Source organism: Carcharhinus amblyrhynchos, chromosome 35 (genome assembly GCF_965287045.1).
Source record: "Carcharhinus amblyrhynchos chromosome 35, sCarAmb.v2.hapA, whole genome shotgun sequence".
Taxonomy (NCBI): Eukaryota; Metazoa; Chordata; class Chondrichthyes; order Carcharhiniformes; family Carcharhinidae; genus Carcharhinus; species Carcharhinus amblyrhynchos.
In genome coordinates this window covers 3,987,963-4,005,164 of record NC_137358.1, presented here as the reverse complement: position 1 = coordinate 4,005,164, position 17,202 = coordinate 3,987,963, and positions in this window count along the sequence as shown.

Genomic DNA, 17,202 nt, shown 5'->3' with positions numbered 1-17,202 from the left:
GCCTCCTCGTGCTAGCTTTCTCCATCCGAGGAAAAAGGCTATCACTGTCCACCCTATCTAAACCTCTAATCATCTTATATGTTTCAATAAGGTCCCCTCTTAGCCGCCTTCTTTCTAACGAAAACAACCTCAAATCCCTCAGTCTCTCCTCATAGGACCTCCCCTCCATACCAGGCAACATCCTGGTAAACCTCCTCTGCACCCTCCCCAATGCCTCCACATCCTTCCTATAATGTGGGGACCAGAACTGCACACAATACTCCAAGTGCGGCCGCACCAGAGTTTTGTACAGTTGCAACATGACGCTGCGGCTCCTAAATTCAATCCCCCTACCAATAAACGCCAAGACACCGTATGCCTTCCTAACAACCTTATCTACTTGATTCCCAACTTTCAGGGATCTATGTACACATAAACCTAGATCCCTCTGTTCATCAACACTATTCAGAGTCCTACCGTTAGCCCTATACTCTACACATCTGTTATTCCTGCCAAAGTGAATTACCTCACACTTTTCCGCATTAAACTCCATCCTCCACCTCTCGGCCCAGCTCTGCAACTTGTCCAAGTCTCTCTGTAAACTATGACACCCCTCCTCACTATCTACCACACCTCTGACTTTGGTGTCATCAGCAAATTTACTAATCCACCCAACTATACCCTCACCCAGATCATTTATAAAAATTACAAACAGCAGTGGCGCCAAAACAGATCCCTGAGGCACACCACTCGTAACCGAACTCCATGACGAATACTTACCATCAACCACCACCCTCTGTCTCCTATCTGCTAGCCAATTCCTGATCCAATTAACTAAATCACCCTCAATCCCATACATCTGCATTTTCTGCAGAAGCCTTCCATGGTGAACCTTATCAAACGCCTTACTAAAATCCATATATACCACGTCAACTGCCTTACCCCCATCCACCTCTTTGGTCACTTTCTCAAAAAACTCAATAAGGTTAGTAAGGCACGACCTACCCTCCACAAAACCATGCTGACTATCTCCAATCAATTCATTACTCTCTAAATAACTATAAATCATATCCCTAATAATTTTTTCTAAAACCTTGCCCACAACAGAAGTAAGACTCACCGGCCTATAATTCCCAGGGAAGTCTCTGTTCCCCTTCTTAAACAATGGGACAACATTCGCTATCCTCCAATCTTCTGGCGCTATACCTGTGACCAACGACGACCTGAAGATCAGAGCCAGAGGCTCTGCAATCGCCTCTCTTGCCTCCCAGAGAATCCTAGGGTAAATCCCGTCCGGCCCAGGGGACTTATCTATTTTCAAACCCTCAAGAATATCTAGCACATCCTCCTTATCAACTGCAATACTATCCAGTTTACAACCCTGTAACCCAGTGTTCTCCACAGCTACATTTATGTCTCCCTGCGTGAATACCGAAGAGAAATATCGGTTCAATGCCTCTCCAATCTCTTCCGGTTCCACACATAACTTCCCACTGCTGTCTCTAACTGGCCCTAATCTTGCCCTAACCAATCTTCTGTTCTTAACATATCTATAGAACGCCTTAGGATTCTCCTTAATCCTATCAGCCAAAGTCTTCTCATGTCCTCTTTTAGCCCTTCTTAACTCACTCTTTAACTCCTTCCTAGCCAATCTAAAGCTTTCTAATGCACTACCTGAGCCCTCAAGTCTCATCCTGACATAAGCCTCCTTTTTCCTTTTAACCAGCGAATCAACTTTTTTAGTGCACCACGGTTCCCTAGCTCGACCATTTCCTCCTTGCCTGACAGGGACATACATATCAAGGACTCGCAGTAGCTGCTCCTTGAAAAACTCCACATTTCGGACGTTCCCAGACCCTGTAGTCTCCTAGTCCAACCTATGCTTCCTAATTCTCTCCTAATAGCCTCATAATTACCCTTCCCCCAGCTAAAACTACTGACCCGAGGTTCATGCCTATCCCTTTCCATCACTAAGGTGAACGTAACCGAATTGTGGTCACTATCACCAAAATGCTCACCAACTTCCAAGTCTAACACCTGGTCTGGCTTATTTCCCAGCACCAAATCCAATATAGCCTCACCTCTAGTTGGCCTATCTACATACTGAGTCAAAAAACCTTCCTGCACCCCTTGTGCAAAAACTGACCCCTCTGATGAGCTAGAGCTATAGCTATTCCAATCAATATTAGTAAAGTTAAAGTCCCCCATAACAATTACCCTATTACTTTCACTCCTATCCAGGATCGTCTCCGCAATCCTTTCCTCAACCTCTCTAGAACTTTTAGGAGGTCTATAAAAGACTCCCAACAGGGTGACCTCTCCTCTCCTATTTCTAATCTCAGCCCATCGAACATGCCCCACAACAATCCCACCCAGGCCCTATCCCCGTAACCCCATGTATTTACCCTGCTAATCCCCCTAACACTCAGAGACAATTTAGCACATCCAATCCACCTAACCTACACATCTTTGCAATGTGGAAGGAAACTGGAGCACCTGGAGCAAACCCATGTAGACATGGGGAAAATGTGCAAACTCCACACAATTTAAATTTTTATAGCTTAAAGTTTATTTATTAGTGTTACAAGTAGTCTTACATTAACACCACGATGAAGTCACTGTGAAAATGCAATTAGTCACCAGACTCTGGCGCCTGTTCGGGTACACTGAGGGAGAATTTAGCATGGCCAACGCATCTGACCAGCCCGTCTTTCGGACTGTAGGAGGAAACTGGAGCACCCGGAGAAAACCCTTGCAGACATGGGGAGAACGTGCAGACTCCACCCAGGCAGTGACCCAAGCCAGGAATTGAACCTGGGTCCCTGCCACTGTGATGCAACAGTGCTAACCACTGTGCCACCAAAGTTGAAAGGTTAGCCACAAGAGGGCAGAAGTTCAAGGTGAGGGGGGGATGTGAGGAAAAACAGTTTTGCTGGCCTTGGAAAGGGTCCAGAGGAGCTTCACAAGAATGATCCCTGGAATGAAAAGTTTGTTGCATGAGGAACGCTTGAGAACTCTGGTTCAGTACTCTTTGGAGTTTAGAAGGTTGAGGGGTGATCTTATTGAAACTTACAGGACACGGCGAGGCCTGGATAGAGTGGACATGGAGAGAATGCTTCCACTAGTAGGAAAAACTAGAACCAGAGGGCACAACCTCAGGCTAAAGGGACGATCCTTTAAAACAGAGATGAGGAGGAATTTCTTCAGCCAGAGAGTGGGGAATCTGTGGAACTCTTTGCCACAGAAGGCTGTGGAGACCGGGTCACTGAGTGTCTTTAAGACAGAGATAGATAGGTTCCTGATTAATAAGGGGATCAGGGGTTATGGGGAAAAGGCAGGAGAATGGGGATGAGAAAAATATCAGCCATTTTGAATAGTGGAGCAGACTCGATGGGCCGAGTGGCCTAATTCTGCTCCTATGTCTTATGATCTTATTGTCTTACCCAGAAGGTTGTGACGGTCTGGAATGCGCTGCCTGGGATGATGTTGGGAGCAGGATGCCTCACATTCTTTAAAAAGTCCCTGGATGAGCACTTGACACATCACAACATTCAGGGCTATGGGCCAAGTGCTGGTAGACGGATTAGGTGAGGGGGTCAGGTGTTTCTCGAGTGTTGTTGCAGACTCGATCGTTAGAATGTAACCAATGATAACATTGGATCTGTTGTAGTGTGACTCAATAAACCATGTAACCAATGACAAAATGATGTGATGACTCAGTATAAATAAGAACATGTTGGGAATTATTAAGCTGCTTGGAATGGCCCAGAATGAGGCCTCGAGTGTTGGAGTAATGAAGTTTCTTTACTAAAATCTTTATCTTTGATTTATAAGTTGGAGTAAGTTTTGTTATATTTTGTTACTGACAACTGAAAAGTTCCTTCTAGAAGATCAACATTGATGGGCTGAAGGGCCTCTTCTGCACTCTATTATTCTGCAATTGATAGACCGTCAGTATTTTTATTACACATCAGATCAAATATACCCATTCCCATTGTAGACCCAGAGAGGGGTTGACTCGTTGGGCCGAAGGGCCTGTTTCCCGGGCTGATTTTGTTCTTTGTTCTTTGACTGAGGGAACTTGGAGGCCTGTTCATTGGGATGGAAATGTTAAGAAGATATTGGCCCTTGTGATCTGTCACAGATCCAATTGCAACATGGGCTGATAGAGAATGTGTGAAAATCTTTTGGATAATTGAAAAGTTCAGATCCACATTCAAGGCTGTTGAGGCGTTGGAGGAACTTCAATGACATGGAGTAGAGCTAAATGCACTTGGGAATAAAAATGATTTATTTCCATTAGAAAGCGTTTGGACCGGGAGGAGAGATTTGAGTTTCCACGGTGCTGCTGAGGATCTCAGCATGGCCCACGGGCATAGTACTTTTGAAGTGTAGCCATCGTTGCAATATCGGCACAGGCCAATCTGTGCAAAGCAAGCTCCCACAAACAGGAGTGTGGTACATAGAAGCAGGAGGAGGCCATTTGGCCCTTCCAACCTGCTCTGCCATTCATTTTGATCATGGCCGATCATCAAATTCAATATCCTGATCCCCCCCATTTTCTCCCCATATCCCTTGATCCCTTTAGCCCCAAGGGCTATAGCTAATTACTTCTTGAAATCACACAATGTTCTGGCCTCTACTACTTTTTGTGGGAGTGAATTCCACTGATTGAATTGCATTAATTGATTTGATTTATTGTTGCCACGTGTGTTGGGATACAACGAAAATTATTGGTTCTTGCGCACTACACAAACGTCCTGGGTGGTGTTGAGTTTCTCGAGTGTTGTTGGAGCTGCACCCATCCAGGCAAGTGGGGAGTATTCCATCACACTCCTGACTTGTGTCCTTGTCGATGGTGGACAGGCTTTGGGGAGTCAGGAGGTGAGTTAGTCGCTGCAGGATTCCCAGCCTCTGATCTGCTCTTGGCGCCTCAGTACTTATACGGCTAGTCAGTTATGTGTCTGGTCAATGGTAACCCCACCTCCCCCCAGGATGTTAAAAGTGGGGGTTCCAACAATAGTAGCGCCATTGAATGTCAAAGAGAGATTATCTCTTGTGGGAGATGGATAATGGCTGGTATGCGTGTGATGGAAATATTACTTGCCATTTAGTGCCCCATGGCCATTGCTCAGATCTTGCTGTGTTTGGACACAGAGGGAGGGATCTCCCCACCCTGCCCGCCACGGGAATCATAGCAGGTGGGATATGGATATCAGTTGACCTCAGGCAGGATTTTCCAGCTTTGGGATGGGCTCTGCCAGAAAATCCCACCCAGAATTGTGTAGCACCTGAATGCTGCTGAACATTGCACAATCATCGGCAAACATTCCCTCTTCTGACCTCATGATGGGGGGAAAAGTCACTGATGAAGCAGCTGAAGGTGGTTGGGCCTCAGATACTAGTCCTGAGGGACTCATACAGAGATATCCCAGGACTGAGATGATTGACATCCAACAACCATCTTCCTCAGTGTTTATGTAATTCTTGATGTGAAGATGCTGGCGTTGGACTGGGGTGGGCACCAGGTTAAAGTCCAATAGGTTTTTTTGGAATCATGAGCTTTCAGAGCGCTGTTGCTTCCTCACTCATCTGATGAAGGAGCAGCGCTCCGAAAGCTCGTGATACCAAATAAACATGTTGGACTTTAACCTGGTGTTGTGAGACTTCTTACTATATAATTCTTGGAACACTTGATACGTTGGTTCAAACATCTGGAAAGATCCACTGCTATTCTTTAAGTATCGCCATGGGATCTTCCAAACCCATGGAAAAGGAGGGAGAAGGGCCTTCTTCAAATCCACACCTCCAACAGGACAGCACTGGGAGAGATAATATGAAGCAATCTCTGAACTGGAACATGAACTGAGAGCCAGCTGCCTCTAAAGGGTAACGGGTAATCTTTTTAATTTATTCGTGGGACATGGGCATCGCTGACTGGCCAGAATTTATTGCCTGTCCCTAGTTGCCCTTGGAGAGCAGTTGAGAGTCAACCACATTGCTGTGGCCCTGGAGTCACATTAAGGGCAGCACAGTGGTTAGTGCTGCTGCCTCACATGCGCCAGGGACCCAGGTTCGAGTCCCAGCTTGGATCCCTGTTTGTGCACATTCTCCACATGTCTGCGTGGGTTTCCTCTGGTACTCCGGTTTCTTCCCACAGTCTAAAAGACATGTTGGTTAGGGTGCACTGGCTGTGCTAAGTTTGCCTTCAGTGTCCCCGAACAGGCGTACAGTGTGGCGACTAGGGGATTTTCATAGTAACTTCATTGCAGTGTTAATGTAAGCCTGCTTGTGACACAAAATAAACAAATAAAAGAATCATAGAATCCCTACAGTGCAGAAGGAGGCCATTCGGTCCATCGGGCCTGCACCGACAACAATCCCACCCAGACCCTATCCGTGTAACCCCATGTATTTATCTAGCTGGTCCCCCTGACACTAAGGGGCAATTTAGCAATGCCAATCTGCCTAAACTGCATTTCTTTGGACACTGAGGGGCAATTTAGCCTGGCCAATCCACCTAATCTGCAGACTTTTGGACACCAAGGGGCAATTTTAGCATGGCCAATCCACCTAACCTGCAAATCCTTGGACACTAAGGGGCAATTTAGCCTGGCCAATCCATCTAACCTGCAAATCCTTGGAGACTGAGGGGCAATTTAGCATGGCCAATCACCTTAACCTGGACATTTGTGGACTGTGGGAGGAAACCAGAGCACCCGGAGAAAACCCACGCAGACACGGGGAGAATGTGCAGCATCTGCACAGGCATCAATAAATTACTCCCGCCCCCTCTGCCCCCAACTCCCACCCCCGCCCCCCAACTCCCACCCCACCACTGCCCCCCCCCCCCCCAACCCCTGCATCCCAGTACCCACCACAATGACAGCGGGGGAGCAATGCCTTTAAGCTGGAGCGTGTTGGCTCAGAGGTTGAACAGTGTGAGATGTTTAATCATTTTCCCCTATCCACAGGGAGGCCTCTGCGGTTAAATTTAGAATGCTAGTAATGAAACAGCTTGTGCGCTGTCATGGTAAACTGTAAGCCAAGCATCTGAGAGCGCCTGCCTCAAAAAAGCAGCACTACAACGCGAGAACTGCCATCTCCAGGAAATCTCGGGGGGGGGAGAGGTGGAGGGGGTTCACGTCCCGGCTGGGGTTCACTCTCCCCCACCCCACCTACCCCCCCTAACCGCCCGACACACACGCCACACAGCCCACCCCCTCCCCCAATCATCCCCCCCCCCCGCCATGAGAACCTCTCCCCATCTCCGACTCTCCCCCCCCAATACCCCGCCACCCCACCTCTAATTCTCTCCCTCTCCCACTCTCCCCTTCAAGAGTTAAAGACATACTCTCCTGAAGGGCCAAGTTGGGAGGGAAGATGGAGGGGTGGTGGGGGGGAGGGGGAGGGGGAGGACAGTTACCGTGGCAACAGCCTGGGGCACGAACCGATTGGCTGGCTGAATGTCCGCCAAGTCCCGGTGAGTGTCATTCAGGTTGTCTGAGCAATGATTCAATCCTTAGGTTACGTGATGCAGATCAGAGAGGTAACTGCTGAGTGAGTGGCATTTAGTTTCCCTCTCTCTCTCTCTCTCGCTCTCTCTCTGTGTCTTCAATCCCTTCCCAAGGATCTCCGATGATCTGAGATTGAAATGCAAAGGAATCCACAAGGTTGTTTTAAAGCACTCAAAAATATCATTTGCTTACCTGAGGCATGCTTTTCTCCCAATTCAGGACGTTCCCCTCTCCCCCGGCTCCCCCCGCTCCCCAAACCCCCATCCCTATACCCGATAACATTTCACAACCAATCGAGTGTGGTCACTGTTGTTTTGTAGGAAGTCGTAGAATTCCTACAGGCCAGAAGGTGGCCATTCGGCCCAACAAGGATGCACTGACAACAATCCCACCCAGGCCCTATCCCCGTAACCCTACATATTTACCCTGTTAATCCCCCTGACACTAAGGAACAATTTAGCATGGCCAATCCACCTAACCTGTGCATCATAAGACACCAAGGGGCAACTTAGCACGGCCAATCTGCCTAACCTGCACATCTTTGGACACTAAAGGGCAATTTAGACTTGTCCAGGCCACCTCACATGCGCATCTTTGGACGCTGAGGGACAATTTAGCATGGCCATTCTGGACTCATTTCTAACCCTCCCCTCTCACCTTAAACCTATGCCTTCCAGTTTTAGACTCCTCTATCTTTTAGAAAAGATATTGACTATCTAGCTGATCTGTGACCCTCATTATTTTATAGACCTCTACACGATCACCCCTCAGCCTCCTACACTCCAGGGAAAGAAGTTCCAGTCCATCCAGCTTCTCCTTATAACTCAAACCATCAAGTCCTGGGAGCATCCTAGTAAATCTTTTCTGCACCCTTTCTAGTTTAATAATATCCTTTCTATAATAGGGTGACCAGAACTGTACACAGTATTCCAAGTGTGGCCTTACCAATGTCTTGTACCACTCCAACAAGACGTCCCAACTCCTGTATTCAATGTTCTGACCGATGAAACCAAGCATGCCGAATGCCTTCTTCACCACTCTGTCCACCTGTGACTCCACTTTCAAGGAGCGATGAACATGTATCCTTAGATCCTTTTGTTCTGCAACTCTCCCCAACGCCCTACCATTAACTGAATAAGTCCTGCTCTGGTTCGATCTACCAAAATGCACCACCTTGCATTTATCTAAATTAAACTCCATCTGCCATTCATCAGCCCATTGGCCCAATTGATTAAGAATTGATCTCAGTAAGATGGGTCACAACACAAGGTTAAAGTCCAGCAGGTTTCTTTGGAATCACGAGCTTTCAGAGCACTGCTCCTTCATTAGGTGAGTGGAGAGATAAGCTTCACAAACACGGCATATATAGACAGAGACTCAATTGCAACATAATGGTTGGAATGTGAGTCTTTACAGATAATCAAGTCTTTATAGATACAGACAGTGCGAATGGAGAGAGGGATAATCACTGGTTAAAGAGATGTGAATTGTCTCAAAGCTAGGACTGTTAGTGGGATTTTGCAAGCCCAGGCCAAATGGTAGCGGATACACATAGTGTGACATGAACCCAAGATCCCAGTTGAGGCTGTCCTCATGGAATTTGGCTATCCCATCCCAAGTCCAACGCCAGCATCTCCACATCAAGAATTGATCTTGCTGCCACTGGGGAGAAATGAAGTTCTTTTCAGTCCATAATTGCGAGGGGCTACGGAGATCTGGGCTCCTCCCAGGGGTTGGGTAAGAGTGACAGGTCACTGACAGCTCCAACAATTCTACTTATTCAGAGGAGGCTCAGAGGAGAGCAGATCGATGGCAGCTGCCAGGTTGAGGAAGTGGGCAGCAGATGTGGTGAATGATGGATGGATTACCCATGTCCATATGGTACCAGTCAGGTGGAAGGATAAAACTGAGGCTGGGCCAGTGAGGTTTTAATTCCCAGAGATTTCCCACTACAACATGGAACTAAAGCCTGTTTAGCCACAGAAAGCCGGGGAGAATCATAGAATCTCTACAGTGCAGGAGGAGGCCATTTGGCCCATCGAGTCAGCACTGACTCTCCAACTGAGTATCTCACCCTATCCCACCCCACACCCCGTAACCCCACATATTTACCTCACTAACCTGCACATCTTTGGATATTAAGGGTTCAACTTAACATGGCCAATCCCCTTAGCCCGCACATCGTTGGAGTGTAGGAGGAAACGGGGGCATCCGGAGAAAGCCCAGGCAGTCATGGGAAGAACATGCAAACTCCACACAGCCAGTCACCCAAGCACAGGAATTGAAACCAGGACCCTGCCAATGTGAGGCAGCAGTGCTAACCACTGTGTCACCCCGTGCCATTCTAGAAGTAGGGGAAGTGTGGAAGAAAGAACAGAAGGGGTAGGGTGAAAGAGCTGCACATCTTTGGACACTAAGGGACAATTTAGCATGGCCAATCCACCTAACCTGCACATCTTTGGTCATAAAGGGGCAATTTAGCATGGCCAATCCACCTAACCTGCACATCTTTGCACATAAAGGGGCAATTTAGCATGGCCAATCCACCTAAACCTGAACATCTTTGCACATAAAGGGGCAATTTAGCATGGCCAATCCACCTAACCTGCACATCCTTCAACACTAAGAGGAATTTAGCATGGTCACTCCACCTAAGCTACACTAAGGGCAGTTTAGCATGGCCAATCCACCTAACCCACACATCTTTGGACTGTGGGAGGAAACTGGAGCGCCCAGAGGAAACCCACGCAGACACAGGGAGAACTATGCCAACTTCACACAGTGACCCAAGCTGGGTATTGAACCCAGGTCCCTGGCGCTGTGAGGCAGCAGTACTAACCACTGTGCTTTGTTGATATTGGTGTTGCTTATTTTTGAAGAACTGGCAAGGTTTGTTCCGGGTATATATATAGATAGATAAATGCTACTTCTGTAGGTGAAATGATTCAATATATATTCCAGCAAGCACCAACTGAGTAAAAATAACACTGAAAACTGCCGCGGTAAGCAAATAATTGAACTAAACAGAAGATAAATTACATTAATAATATTGTCTGGTTGATCGAGGTGAAACTGAAACAGAAAATGATTCATTTCAAGAAATTTGAAAATGAATTTCCAATTTATTTGGCTTTACCCTCTGTCAGCAGAAGGACATTATTACTGGCTAATTATTCTGCAACCTGATTAGAATCTATGACCTGAATGCTGTCTCTCTCTTTTGCAAACAGCCAAAATGCTAGAACATCGAGCACAATAAAGTCTACCTTGAATTCTGGATACCTCGCCTGGTCTGGGAGAAGGTAGGCAAGAAGGCATACGGCAGGCTTGCCTTCATCAGCTGGGGCATTGAGTTTAAAAATTGGCAAGCCTTGTTGCAGCTTAGTTAGGCCACGCTTGGAATATAGTGTTCAATTCTGGTCGCTGCACTATCAGAAGGATGTGGAGGCTTTGGAGAGGGTACAGAAAAGATTTACCAGGATGTTGCCTGGTATGGAGGGCATTAACAATGAGGAGAGGTTGGACAAACTTGGTTTGTTCTCATTGGAGTGACGGAGGTTGAGGGGTGACCTGATAGAAGTCTACAAAATTATGAGAGGCATGGACAGAGTGGATAGTCAGAAGCTTTATCCCCAGGGTGGAAGAGTCAATTAGTAGGGGGCACAGGTTTAAGGTGCGAGGGACAAGGTTTAAAGGAGATGTATGAGGCAAGTCTCTTACACAGAGAGTGGTGGAACTCGTTGCCGGGGGAGGTAGTGGAAGCAGATACGATAGTGTGTTTTAAGGGGCTTTTGGACAAATACATGAATAGGATGGGAATAGGGGGATATGGTCCCCGGAAGGGTAGGGGGTTTTAGTTCAGTTGGGCAGCATGGTCAGTGCAGGCTTGGAGGGCTGAAGGGCCTGTTCCTGTGCTGTAATTTTCTTTGTTCTTTGTTTCAGAATGGCAATGCCCACGATGATACTGAGTCTTAAAGGGTTAAAATACGAGGACAGGTTGCATGGGGAGGGTGGAATCTATTCATTGAGTACAGAAAATGAAGGAATGATCAAACAGAGGTGTTGAAGATGGTTGAATGATTTGAAAGGAGGCGATGGCCTAGTGGTATTATTGCTGGACGATTAATACAGAAGCTTAGTCAATGTTCCGGAGACCTGGGTTCGAATCCCACCACGGCAGACTGTGGAACTTAAGTTCAATAAAAATATCTGGAATTAAGAATCTACTGATGACCATGAAACCATTGTTGATTGTCGGAAAAACCCATCTGGTTCACTAGTGTACTTTAGGTAAAGAAATCTGCCATCCTTACCCGGTCTGGCCTACATGTGACTCCAGAGCTACGGCAATGTAGGTGACTCTCAACTGCTCTTAGGCAATTGGGGTCCATGTGGGTTTGCTCCGGGTGCTCCGGTTTCCTCCTACAATCAAAAGATGTACAGGTTAGTGTGGATTGGCCATGCTAAATTGTCCCTTAGTGTCCAAAGATGCATAGATTAGGTGGATTGGCCATGCTAAATTGTCCCTTAGTGTCCAAAGATGCATAGATTAGGTGGATTGGCCATGCTAAATTGTCCCTTAGTGTCCAAAGATGCATAGATTAGGTGGATTGGCCATGCTAAATTGTTCCTTAGTGTCCAAAGATGCGTAGGTTAGGGTAGATTGGTCCGAGCTAAATTGCCACTTTGTGTCCCAAGATGTGCAGGTTAGTGGGGTGAATGTGTGGGGTTATGGGACTAGGGCCTGGGTGGGATTGTGGTCAGTACAGGCCCAATGAGCCAAATGGCCTCCTTCTGTACTGCAGAGGTTTTATGATTCTATGACTTCCAACTGCCCTTGGGCATCTAGGGATGGGCAATAAATGCTGGCCAGCCAGCGCTGCCCATGAATAAATAGAAAAGAGACTGCTGGGGTGGTAATTGGCTGGGTTCAATTTGTCTTGTTTTGTGCGTACATTTGGCTTGGATTGCTAAGGATCTGTGTTTTAAATCCCTCTGCCCAACCTGGTACCTTAACCCTTAATACATTTACCCAACAAAAATCTAGTTGTGAAATGTTTAACTGGTCCCAACCTTGCTGGAGATTTTAGGGAGGAGGGGAGGTATGCTTCCTGACGTCATGGTAGTGGCCTCACAACACCGGGTTAAAGTCCAACAGATTTATTTGTAGCAAATGCCACTAGCTTTTGGAACTGGCTGTTCCTTCGTCAGGTGGGTGGGAGTTCAGAACTCCCACTCACCTGACGAAGGAACCTGATGAAGAAACAGATCCCAACCTTCCGATCACCAAAGTACGTAACCATTCCATTGTGTGATTGACATGTCCACTTGAATTCATAGAATCCCAACAATGTAGAAGGAGGCCATTCAGCCCATCAATCCTGCACCAACAATAATCCCACTCATAACTCCACCTTTTACCCTGCTAAGCCCCCTGACCCTAAGGGGCAATTTAGCATGGCCAATCCACCTAACCTACACGTCTTTGGACACCAAGTGGTAAGTTAGAATGGCCAATCCACCTAATCTGCACGCCTTGGGGCTGTGGGAGGAAACTGGAGCACCCGGAGGAAACCCACGCAGACACGGGGAGAACATGCAGGCTCCACACTGATAGCCACCTGAAGCCGGGAATCGAACCTGGGTCCCGGGTGTTGCAAGGCAGCAGTGCTAACCACTGTGCCACCAAACAAGGAATGCTTGAGAACAGAAAATACCTTTATGATTAAGAGAAAGTTATAGACCAAGGGCAGGGAGAAGGGATTAGTTTAATATGGAGTCATGTCCAGCACAATGTTATGGGCCGAAGGGCCTGTTCCTGTGCTGCACTGCTCTGTGTTCTATGAATTTCCATCGCCCACTCACGCTATCCACATGAGCAGATAAAAAGGATGTTAGGATGGTCCACAAGATCGAACCAATTGAATCCACTCTCTCTGGGAGCTTTACCTTGGGAATTGTCACAATTTGGGAAGGTCATGTAAGGTATTCATGGTCACATGGCTGTTTAGTGTTTGCCGAGTGTTGTGTGCATTGCAGCCCGCTGAACGATACCCATTCTCCCTGGGTTCTGCATTAATTCTTCTCCAGAATTGAACCTGCGACGTTCTGGGTCTTGTGACTCCAGCGGCCTGAAACATGCCCCACTGGTGATTGGCTGCTCCTTCTGCCCTTAGGAGTCCTCTCTCAGTTATACAGAAGGACCGTAGCCAAACCTAATCGACCTGAATAAAGCGTCCTTAGCTACGTCATGCCTTATTGGAATGTGACCTGACGAGAGAGACTCACTGATAGAAATCACCTCCCTTCCCGCCCCCCCCCCCCCCCCCCCCCCACACCCCCACCACCCTCAGTCAAATCAGCAACAATATCAAGTCATCGAAATCACTTTCCTTCCTTGATGCTCAGCGATATCTCGCAAACCTGGCTCCGCTCCAGCTTGCCATTCCCGCGTGGAAGCTCAACATCTGAGCTCAGATTCGCCAACATTTAGTCCTGGCCCCTGTCCAAGCCTACAGTCACTGATACCTGGCTCCCAGTAGCACAGATCTGCTCTTGAAAATATCGTCCCTGGTCTTGCGACAACATTGAAAGGATCCCTGAGCACAATATATAGAAGGGGAGATGTTGATGTTACATTATCACCACCCCCCACCTCTGCCCACACGGCTACCACCACCACCACAACCACCACCCATGAATATTTATTCATGCGACATGGGCATCGCTGGCTGGCCAGCAATTATTGCCCACCCCTAGCTGCCCTTGAACTGAAGGCTTGACCTGCACATTTTTGGACACTAAGGGACAATTTAGCATGGCCAATCCAGCTAACCTGCACATCCTTGAACACAAATGGGGCAATTTAGCATGGCCAATCTACCTACCCTGCATACCTTTGGACAATAAGGGACAATTTAGCATGGTCAATCCATCTAACCTACACATTCTTGAACACTAATGCGGCAATTTAGCATGGCCAATCCCCCTAACCTGCACATCTTTGGACACTAAGGGACAATTTAGCATGGCCAATCATCCCAACTTGAACATCTTTGGATACTAAGGGGTAATTTAACACGGCCAATCCACCTAACCTGCACATTTCTGGAGACTAACAGGTAATTTAGCGTGGACAATCCACTCAACCTGCCCATATTTGGATTGTGGGAGGAAACTGGAGCACCCAAAGAAAACCCATGCTGACACAGGGAGAATATGCAAAATCCACACAGTCATCCAAGATCCTAATTGCCCCTTGAACTAAGTGGCTTGCTAAGTAATTTCAGAGGGTAATTGAAAGTCAACCACATTGCTGTGGCTCTGGAGTCACATGCAGGCCACAGCAGGTAAGGACGGCAGATTTCCTTCCCTAAAGGACATTAGTGACCCAGATGGGTTTTTCCACAATTGACAATGGTTTCATGGTCATCAGTAGATCCTTAATTCCAGATATCTTTCATTGAATTCAAATTCCACCATCTGCCGTGGCGGGATTCGAACCCGGGTCCCCAGAATATTAGCTGAGTTTCTGGATTAATAGTCTAGTGATAATACCACTGCCTCACCTGTGAAGATCAGAGACACTTCTTTCCCCAAATGGCAGGTCCGCCTTTGTTGAAAGGGGAATAAGAGTGTAAAAGTAGGGACCCTTTATTACTCTCCTCATCTTCAGCTCTGAGGAAGCATTGGGTGGCACAGTGGTTAGCACTGCTGCCTCACACCACCAGGGATCCGGGTTCGATTCCCATGCGGGAGTCTGCATGTTTTCCCCACGTCGGTGTGAGTTTCCTCTGGGTGCTTCAGTTTCCTCCCACAGTCCAAAAGACGTGCTGGTTAGCGTGCATTGGCCGTGCTGAATTCTCCCTCAGTGTACCCGAACAGGCACCAGAGTATGGCAACTAGGGGATTTTCATTGCAGTGTTAATGTAAGCCTACTCATGACACTAATGAATAAATTTAAAGGATCACCCTGATTTGAAATATTGGCTCTACTTTCAACAGCTTCAGATCATAAACTCTCTCCACTACCTCCACTCCGTTTATTATATTTCATTTCTATTTTTTCATCTTATTCGTCCATTTCTATTACTTTATATTCTTATTTTTATTTTTATTTTCCCTCATCTAACACTTTCCATCTTGTTTCCCCACCCCTCCAACCCACTTGGTCATCTGCCACATTCCTGCTCACCTTTGTCCATTCTGATCTTTTAATGGATGCTATTAGCACCATTCCCAGCCTTTATCATCAGCATCTACATTTCCTTTGTCTTTTTGTCTACCCATTCTTATCAATTACAGCCCAGCACGCACAGTACAAACTTTCTCTCATTTTCTTCGTCTTCAGCACTGACGAAGGGTCATCCAGACTCAAAACGTTTGCTCTATTCTCTCTCCACAGGTGCTGTCAGACTCTTTGAGATTTCACAGCATTTTCTGTCTTTGACCCCGTACTACCACAATGTGGTAGGTTTGGAGCAGACCGCACCTGGGGTACTCATTTGGTCTCCCTGTTTAAGGTAGAACATTCTTGCATTGAAGGCGGTCACTGGGCTAATTCCTATGATGATAGGGTTGTCTTATGTGGAAAGGGGGAGTTAGATGGCCTTGTGGTATTGTCACTGGACTAGAAACCCAGAGACCCAGGATAATGGGGACCGAGGTTCGAATCCCACCACAGCAGATGGTGAAATTTGAAATCAGTAAGAATCTGGAGTTGTTAAAGGTCCAATGTTTATCATGGCGCAGAATCCTACAGGGCAGAAGAAGGCCATTTAGTCCATTGAGTCTGCACCAACTCTCTGGCAGAGTGTTTGGCATAAGCCCTATCCCATAACCCCATGTGTTTACCTCATTAATCCCCATTACCTACACATCTTTGGATATTAAGGGGCAATTTAGCATAGCCAATCCACCTAACCTACACATCTTTGGACTGTGGGAGCACCCAGAGGAGACCCACAAAGATACGGGCAGAATGTGCAAACTCCACACTGACAGTCACCCAAGGCTGTGCTAATGGTGACCATTTAACTATTGTCAATTGTTGTAAAAACCCATCTGGTTCACTAATGTCCTTTAGGGAAGAAAATCTGCCACCTTTACCTAGTCTGGCCTACACGTGACTCCAGAGCCACAACAATGTGGTTGACTCTTAACTATCCTCTGAAATGGCCAACAAGACAATCGGTTCAAGAGCAATTAGAACCTGGGTGACTGTTTGCATGTTCACCCTGTGTCTGCATGGGTTCCCTCTGGGTGATCTGGTTTCCTCCCACAGTGAAAAGATGTGTGGGTTAGGTGGATTGGCCATACTAAATTGCCCTTTAGAGGCTAAAGATGTGTAAATTTGGCCTTGCTAAATTGCCCCATAGTGTCCAAAACTATGCAGGTAAGGTGGATTGGCCATGCTACATTCACCCATAATGTCCAAAGATGTGTAGGTTAGATGGATTGGCCATGCTAAATTGTCCTTTATTGTCCAGAGATGTGCAGGTTAGGTGGATTGGCCATGCTAAATTGTCCCTTAATGTCCAGAGATGTGCAGGTTAGATAAATTGGTAATGCAAATTGTCCCTTGAGTGTCCAAGGATGTGTAGATTAGGTTAGATGGATTGGCCATGCTAAAGTGCCTGTTAGTGTCCAAGGATCTGTAGGTTGGGTGGATTGACCATGCTAAATTGCCCCTTAAGTGTCCAGAGTT